The sequence below is a fragment of the Syzygium oleosum genome, unplaced genomic scaffold (assembly GCF_021117445.2).
Source record: "Syzygium oleosum isolate NSW1041296 unplaced genomic scaffold, Sole_v2.1 Sole_v2.17, whole genome shotgun sequence".
In the NCBI taxonomy this organism is placed as follows: Eukaryota; Viridiplantae; Streptophyta; class Magnoliopsida; order Myrtales; family Myrtaceae; genus Syzygium; species Syzygium oleosum.
The window spans coordinates 4,778,431-4,786,902 of NW_026607501.1; the positions used below are offsets into that span (position 1 = coordinate 4,778,431).

The 8,472-nt window shown below is 42.4% G+C and overlaps 1 long non-coding RNA gene across 1 annotated transcript; it reads right to left on the bottom strand.

Annotated features, from left to right (window-relative positions):
* Nucleotides 1-6,730: 6,730 nt before the first annotated feature.
* On the bottom strand, nucleotides 6,731-7,864 carry LOC130140261 (uncharacterized). The gene is made up of 2 exons (XR_008818301.1): nucleotides 7,677-7,864; nucleotides 6,731-7,329 (listed from the first exon to the last, which is right to left on the bottom strand). It is a non-coding gene; the product is annotated as an uncharacterized LOC130140261 (long non-coding RNA).
* Nucleotides 7,865-8,472: the final 608 nt, after the last annotated feature.

Here is an 8,472-nt window from a genome sequence, read left to right on the forward strand (position 1 = left end):
TTGTGGTCAGTAATTGGTTTTGCTTTGTTCCTTTGATCAAATTTGGTTAATATTGAATTAGTATTAGAGCTACAGTCTGTCTTACCGTTGAAGGATTTGAGATGAATGTGTTTAATTTAAGCTGGTGATTTTTGCCTTCCATTCTGCTTGAGCATACGACCGTGGACTTTATTTCCACTGAGTAATCTAGTGATAGAACCTCTTGGCGGCAATGGATTGGTGTATGCTTTGGACTTTGCCTCCTCGCTTTGGGTATGTGTTCCTCGGCTCTCACAATGGAATGGTCTTCGTTTAGCATGCTGGATTCTGAGACGGGATAGTACTTTGGGTGTCTCAATGCTGTTTTCCTTACTGAAAAAGGGTGTTGGTAGTTGTCTAAGGCGAAGGAAATATCCCAGGGGGAAGTATGCCTAGTAAGTGATTGATAAAATTACTGAATGAGAGAAACATCTTCTAGATGACCTTCACCTATTCTGCGATGGACATTTCTTTAACTATTAAACGGGGAGTTGTTTGCTACAAACACGCCTAGTAGTGTTGATTGGGCCTGCGAGTTTTTCTTGATAACATATTTCTGAACCTCCCTCTTCACTCGACGTCGTGGTGTGCTTCGGTGCAGGAGCTCTGTGTTGCCCTCAGCCCGCAGGGCTCAGAGCTATCCCCTACTTGGAACTACAACGGAGGAGGATGAAGTTTCAGAGTCTCGCTTAGCTACACCATGTAGTAAAGTGGGTACTTTATGGTCAGAAAACGACTTAGCAGTAATCGATGGAGTGGTTCCAACTACAAGAATGCCAGTCGACTCTGCTCGGGCAACTGTTATCATATCCAACCATTAACTTTCAACCCTTCCAAAGCACTATGGAGAAAATAGTCCATAGTCTCCATAGTCTTTGGACTATTTTCTCCATAGTGCTTTGGAAGGGTTGAAAGTTAATGGTTGGATTTGTTAACAAAAAAAAAAGCACTATGGAGAGAGCGTGGAGAGCTGACTCAGTGAATATTACTCAGGAAGACTAGAGAACTTTTGCCTTTGCTTTCAAAACAGAGCATGAGTTGAAAAGGGTCTTAGAGGCTGGACCCCGGTCTTTTTCTAGCAACCTAGTGGTGCTCAAACCATATATACTGGATGTCCCACTTCCAAACTATGAATTCACACAATGTGATTTTTGGGTCCAAGTGCACAGTTTGCCTTTGAACCGGATCTCAGAGGACTCCATCAAGAGAATCACAGCAGCTGCTGGATGTGTTTGTAATGTCAGAACCGACCCAAAGGCTTTTCCAACCTTCTCAAAGGGTAAGGCCAAAGTAAAAATCGACTTGGCAGCCCCCTTGAAGCCTGGAATGATAGCTAGCCAAGGAGGGAGGAAATTGTGGGTTGACTTCCGATACAAGAGGTTACCACATTTCTACTATTCTTGTGGTCGTATGGGGCACTATGCTAAGTTCTGCGAAGTCAAGCATTATGACGAGAACAGGCTTGAAACTAACGAACCTGGATGCTTTGGACTTTGGCTTCGTGCTGAATCGAGAGAGTGGAGCCCCCTTTGGAAATCGTTCCATGCAAGGCTTGGGAATGTAGACATGGATGATGAGATTGTCCCTGAAACTCCATCCCCTTCACTTCAGCTGGTGGCTTTTGAATCGAGAGGCAAGAGACCACTAATTCCAAGTGGTGAGAAGATGACAGAGAAGCCAGGGATGCCCTTTGTTTTTAATCCAAAAGCAAGAGAAGTAGGTGTCAGCGGCTCCAAAGAAGGACTCCAGCAACAGTTATTGTTGATTAAAGCTCCTGTCTCGACCCTAGGGACAGAAGGGAGCTCTCTTGGTCATCAAAAGACAAGGAGTCGGGGAAAAAAATCAATAAACAGCAAGACTCAGAGCAGGTATAGCCCTTACTCTCCCCAGAAGGGAATCGCTCCCGTCTTGGACGAAACCCAACTTTTAGATACCCCAATCCAAGTTCTGGTTGATCATCAGGTACGGACTTTGGTGGCTAGCACTAATGAGCCACCGGGTGTCCCATGAATATCTTAAGTTGGACTTGTCAGGGGTTGGGCAATCCCCTGACAAAGCGGGAACTGCATGTCTTAGTGGCACATGAGAGGCCTAGCATCATTTTTTTTATGGAAACAAAAAACAAAGAAGAAATTATCTTGAGGCTGAAGAGATAGCTTTGTTTCCAGTTTAGTGCAGTGGTAAACCCAATAGGTATCGCAGGGGGGTTAGCGATATTATGGATTGATTTGGTATCATTAAAGTTGGTAAGTGCCTCCTCGAAGCTGATTGACCTAATTTGCTTGGTGATAGGAAGCCAAAACCATATAAGAGTCACTTTTGTTCATGCTACAATAGTATACCAAGAAAGGCTCCAACTCTGAGGGAAGTTGCAGCTAGTCAGCGAAGCCAACCATTTACCGTGGATATGTATGGGAGATTTCAATAAGATCTTGCATCGTGGGGAAAAGGTTGGAGGATGTAGGGCGGTTCATTACAAGTTAGCTAGGTTATCAAAAAAAAAAAAATCATTACACGTTAGCTGCATTTCGGGACTTTCTTAGTGGATGTTCCTTTATGGATGTAGAGAGCAAGGGTTGCGCATTTACATAGGTAAACACTAGGGATGGGGAGGCACACATCAAAGAACGACTTGATAGAGTTGTATGCAATATGGAGTGGAGAGTAATGTACCCAAATGCACAAGTTCTTGCCCTTCCTGCGGTCAGCTCGGATCATTGTCCCCTATTGCTTTCACTATCAGCAGCAATGACAAAAAGGAAGAGGGAATTCAAGTTTGAAGCATACTGGTTGGAAGATGAAGAATGTAGAAGAGTTGTTCAGTCAATGTGGAGTATACCTAGATTGGAAAATGAGAAACTCTTGAGGAAATTACAAGGAGTATCAGAAGCATTAACGAAGTGGAGCAAAGAGAAGTTCTCAAATGTGAAACGCCAAATAACTATCTAAAAAGGGAGCTTCAAGAGATCACGAATACTCTAACTGTGCATCACAATAGAGAGTGTGAAGTTCTTGAACCAGCAAATGGATGAACTAGGGAAACAAGAGGAAATGTTTTGGGGAATGAGATCACGGATCAGCTAGTTGCAGTGGGGAGACAAAAACACTGAGTTTTTCCATGCAACCACAGTACAAAGAAGACAAAGAAACAAGATCTCTATGCTGAAATTAACGGATGAGGAATGGTGTCAGGATCCAAAGCAACTACAGGATATGACCGAGCAGTTCTTTAAGTCTCTATACACCACCGAGGGCCCAAGAAACTTTCAACCAGTACTAGAACATTGTCCCAACTTAGTGGAGGATCAAATGAATTGCAATCCACTGAGAAGTGTATCAATGGAGGAGGTAAAGGAAGCAACTTTCCAGTTGGGAGCAAAGAAAGAACCAGGACCAGATGGTTCAAATGGGCTATTCTATTAACAACATTGGGACATCATCCAGCACGATGTATTCACTATGGTGAGAACAGTCTTTGACTTTGGCCATCTTGACCCAAACCTGAACAGAACACATTATTATGATTCCCAAGAAGCCTAACCCAGAAACGCTAGACCAGTTCAGGCCCATTAGCTTATGCAACTTCGGCTACAAAATTATCTCTAAGGTCTTGGCAAATCGCCTAAAACCTTGGCTTCCTAATATGATAGCGAAGGAGCAAAGCGCTTTTATTAGTGGCAGACAAATACAAGATAATATCCTGGTTGTTCAAGAGGTCTTACATCAGCTAAGAATCAGGAAGAGGAAAAGGAAATTTCAAGCCATCCTCAAGCTGGACATAAAAAAAAGCCTATGATCGGGTTGAGTGGGACTTCCTTGAAGCATGCATGATTAAGATGAGTTTCAGTGCAAGATGGGTTTCATGGATTATGCAATGTGTCACCACAGTCTCCCTTAGTATCAAGTTTAACAGAGAACCCCTTCCCTTCTTTGCGCCATCGAGAGGTCTTTGGCAATGAGACCCTTTATCCCCTTACTTATTCATAATTGTTGCAAACGTACTCTCCTCACTCATGTAGAAAGCCGTGGATGATGAGAGTGTTAGAGGAATCAAACTCAATAGGTTTTGCCCGACACTTTCCCATCTACTTTTTGGAGACGATTCTATTTTCTTTGTGGATGGAAAGGTTAGTGAATGCCATAACCTAGCCTCTATTCTACATCAGTACTGCTTCGCAATAAGTCAAGAAATCAACCTCAACAAATCAGGAGTTTTTTTCAGTTCAGGGTGCCCACATCAGCTGAGAGGGAATATGGCCCAAGAATTGCGAGTTCCAGATATTGACAAAATAGGGAAGTACCTAGGAATCCCCTCCGATTGGGGCCAAACAAAAAAGCAAATGTTCGCATGGATTTTGGCAAGAGTAAACATGAAGCTGGAAGGGTGGAAAGACAGTTTTATCTCCAAAGCGGGTAAAAGGATCTTAATAAAAGCGGTGGTACAAGCTTTACCACAGTATGCGATGTCCATATTCAAAATCTCAGTGTCCATTTGCAAGGCCATAAAGAGGAAGATTGCTTTATTCCGGTGCAAACACATACATAAAAAACCGGCCTTCATTGGAGAATATGGGAGATACCGAAGCAAAGAAAAGACAAAAGAGGTTTGGGCTTCAAAGACCTCATCACGTTTAACAATAAGATGCTAGGAAAACAAGTTTGGAGAGTCTCTCAAACTTCAAATGCATTATGGTGCAAAGTTCTAAAAGGATGTTACTTTCCAAACATCGATTTCTGACATGCAGCTAAAGGTTCTCGTCCATCGTGGGGCTAGCAGAGCTTTCTTATGGGAAGAGATGCCATTTCGAAGGAGGTGAGGTAGAAAGTGGGTAACGAGCAGCATATTAGAATCATGGAAGATAGATGGCTAGAAAGGGGGCGAATTAAGAGGACCAAAAAATCAACATGAACCCAACATGGTTGCAAAATTGATCGCCCCAGTGGAACCTCTCTAGAATGAACAACTTTTACACAACTTGTTCGATGAAGAAGTTGTGAATGAAATCCTAGCTACTCCACTGCCATCTACCCCGAAGGAAGACTCGCTAGTGTGGTCACCAAATCTGTCAAGTTGTTATTCCGTCAAAAGCGGATACAATGAGCAACGAAAGAATGAGACCACACATGGCTCTGGACAGCCCTCTTCTTCCTACCGAAACCCCTAATGCTCTTTGGAGCAAAATTTGGAGGCTAAGGCTGCGCATGTCAACCATTCTGTGCCCGGGAACAGATTCTGGTCAGAAATGATTCTTTTTTATTCTGTGCCCGGGAACTGATTCTGAGCATTTGAAGGCGTTTGATAACTGGCCAAAATTTCTATTCCTGAAATAGAAAAAGAACAGAAATGCGTTTGATATCTGCAGAACTGATTCTATTCCAAAAATTTTTCAAATGCTTTTTAAAACTTGGTATTTACAATTGTCATGGAGCACTTACCAATTATTTTTTTCTTGCAAGTGAAGGAAACATGGTGAACATGATGATATGAATATACCAAGTATTTACATGGTGATGTCCTCATCAGGTCAAAGTGTCCATCAACACAAAGTAGCATCAATTGTTGAGAAATAGAATCTTCGCAGTATATAGAAAAGAAATAAATGAGAAAAAAAAAATCAGGACCATGATGCTGGCAAAGTCAATTTGCCAAAAATTCCCTTCTATCAATTCTTAGGGGGTGGGGCTACTTCCACCCCCATTTTAGATGGAACCACGCGTTTTTGTTTTAAGTGAATTTTAATAATGTTTGAGAATTGTCTATGAATGAAATCAGACTCCTTGGTTTAAACAAAAAATTCCAATTGTTTTATCGATTCACACTTTTTGTACAGGACTTAGAATGGTCAATAATCAAGGAAAGAATATTCTGAGGTCATTTCGACCCTTAACTTTGAATGGAAAGTAAGTGAATTTTAATAACGTTATTAATATTTAACTGAGTATCAATGGCATAAGGGTGTTATTGTCACTTTATATAAAAAGGTGGTTTCATCCAAAATGGGGGTGGCAATAGTCCAGCCCTTCTTAGGGAGGTCAAGTTGATTCGATGCTTTGAAAAGAGAACCTCTAAGTAATGCAAGCACTCAGCCGCACAAAAGGAAGCTTAAGGTGCAGCTTGCTTGGCGAAATACGACAATTGTGGTGCAGAGATTCGACTTCGTGCATAAGTGGACAACCTAAAGTTGTTCTGCTCAGGTGATATGACTATATATAAAAGAAACGCTATTAAAATTCATCACTTCGTGCATAAGTGTATAGCCTAAAGGTCGTACTAAAAATAGTCAGCAAACAAGAGAGGCACACAAAAACTCAAGACACATAAGGATCCTCTCCCGTCGTCATATAGTATTTAAAAACAATATTACAAAAGTCGGAAATACAATATCATGGAATCTCGGGCATATTGTTATCCTTTGCCATTTTATTTGCAATACTTTTCCTAAGCATGTTTATCTCAGCTGCTTGCTCATGTGATGTATCATCTGCAACCTCCACTTCTGTAGCTCCAAATGGATACTCCGGATCTCCATAATGGGAAAAGTTTTTGTCCATCCTGTCTTGGTCACGAATGTAATTATGAAGAGCACAACATGCAATTACAATAAGTGCTTGCTTTTTAATTGTAAATGAAGGCATGTGTCTCAAAATGGTGAAGCGATTCTTTAATGCCCCAAATGACCTCTCAATGACATTCCTTAGTGATTCCAGTCCCTTGATCCAACGATGTTCTTGTCAACATATAACTCACTATAAAGATACTTCAGGTACAGCAAGCTTGCTCACTGACAACTAATGAAAAATACACCCAGACAGCAGTGCAAATTAAGTCTGCTTGCCTACACACTAGAATGTTAATACTTCTAATGGTCTTCTTATGCGCATACTGCACAATATAATGCACCTACAGAAGTAATACAGATTGTCCACCATGGATAACCACAAGAAAGGCGGCCTTGGCCCTGCCAACAGTCCACAGGATTATTGGCAATTTCATGAAGTTAACATAGTCTTGTCATACCGCATTCCAAGCCAAGGACCATAAGAAAAGCTCACATATCAATGAAACCTTCATTAAAAATGGTTCCTCTTGTTTTCTTTGCTTGGCATAACAAATGGCTCCATGAATCTCCAACTAATAATAATCAGAACTAGAAAAATGAAGAGAGAAATCATTTCAATAACAGGTGAGGATTTTACCTTTGTGAATCAACTTGGACAAATTACAGAAAGCAATCGACAGAAGCGTGGAACTGAATCCAGGTGAAACGAACTTCTACTCAAATTGATTAATCACCAATCAACCTGTGCAATCTGATGAACAAAAACAGCAGAACCATTTAACAAATGAAAATCACCACCCCCAATGCTAAAAGGATTGCCGTTGTGAAAAGCAACACGAGACAATTACCAATGACCAATACCATATCACCATAGTTGCATAAAACAACCTCACAAGTTAGAAAAAGAAAAAACTGGGAATAGAACCAATTGTGCAGTCGATGAGGAAAGTTCAGGTTTTGGGGGAAACCCAAGATTACAACACGCAAACGTGAAGTGGGCAGGCATCAAAAAATGGGAATTTGAGGCCGCAGAATGAATTTGCGGAGATTCAGAGGCACGCAAAATAAGCAGAGGCAGGGACACGATGATGTTCTCACCAATTTGGTGGAGGGATTAGAGTTCACACAAAGGAACAAAATGGTTGAGATGTGACCGGGAGAGGCTAACGCAGGTGAGGATAGTGTTGGCTCGCAAGCGAGCCTTCACCCAGATCGGTCGTCGCCAAGATGGGCGAGCGCGGTGGAACTCGCTCGAGCGAGCCCTTGCCCAGATCTGCAGCGGCGGCAGCGCTCGGGCAACCGTCGCCGATCTGGGCAAGGGCTCGCACGAGCGAGCGCCGCCGCGCTCGCCCATCTTGGCGACGGCCGAGGCTCGAGCGAGCGCCGCCCTCGCCCAAGTCGGCGACGGCTCTCTCGAGTTCGCGCCATCGCGCGAGCCCTTGCCCAGATCGGCAACGGCTGCCCGAGCGCCGCCACCGCGACGGCGTCCCTCCATAGTTGCAAGTCATCAGCAAGAACTCATCTCGAACGAGAAGGAGCAGCCTCGTCGGTGAAGGAGCAGCAGCCGTGAACTCCACGAGTAAAATGAGTTCTGGGCAGGAGAAGAAAACGAAGTTGTTGTTTTTGATTCTTTCGTTGTTGTTTTTGATTCTTTTTTTTGTTCCAGAATCAAGAAGTTACTTTTTTTTTATTCTTGATTCTGTTCCAAAACTGATTCTGGGAACAATTTTTTGCAAAAATGTGCCTAGAATCAAAAAATTAAACAAACGCATTTCTGTTCCCAAACTGATTCTGGGAACAAAAGAACAGAATCAAACACTATTTGGCACGTTGTCATGCGCAGCCTAAAAACACTTCCAAAAGTCAAACTTTTCCTATGGAGCGTCTATTAATA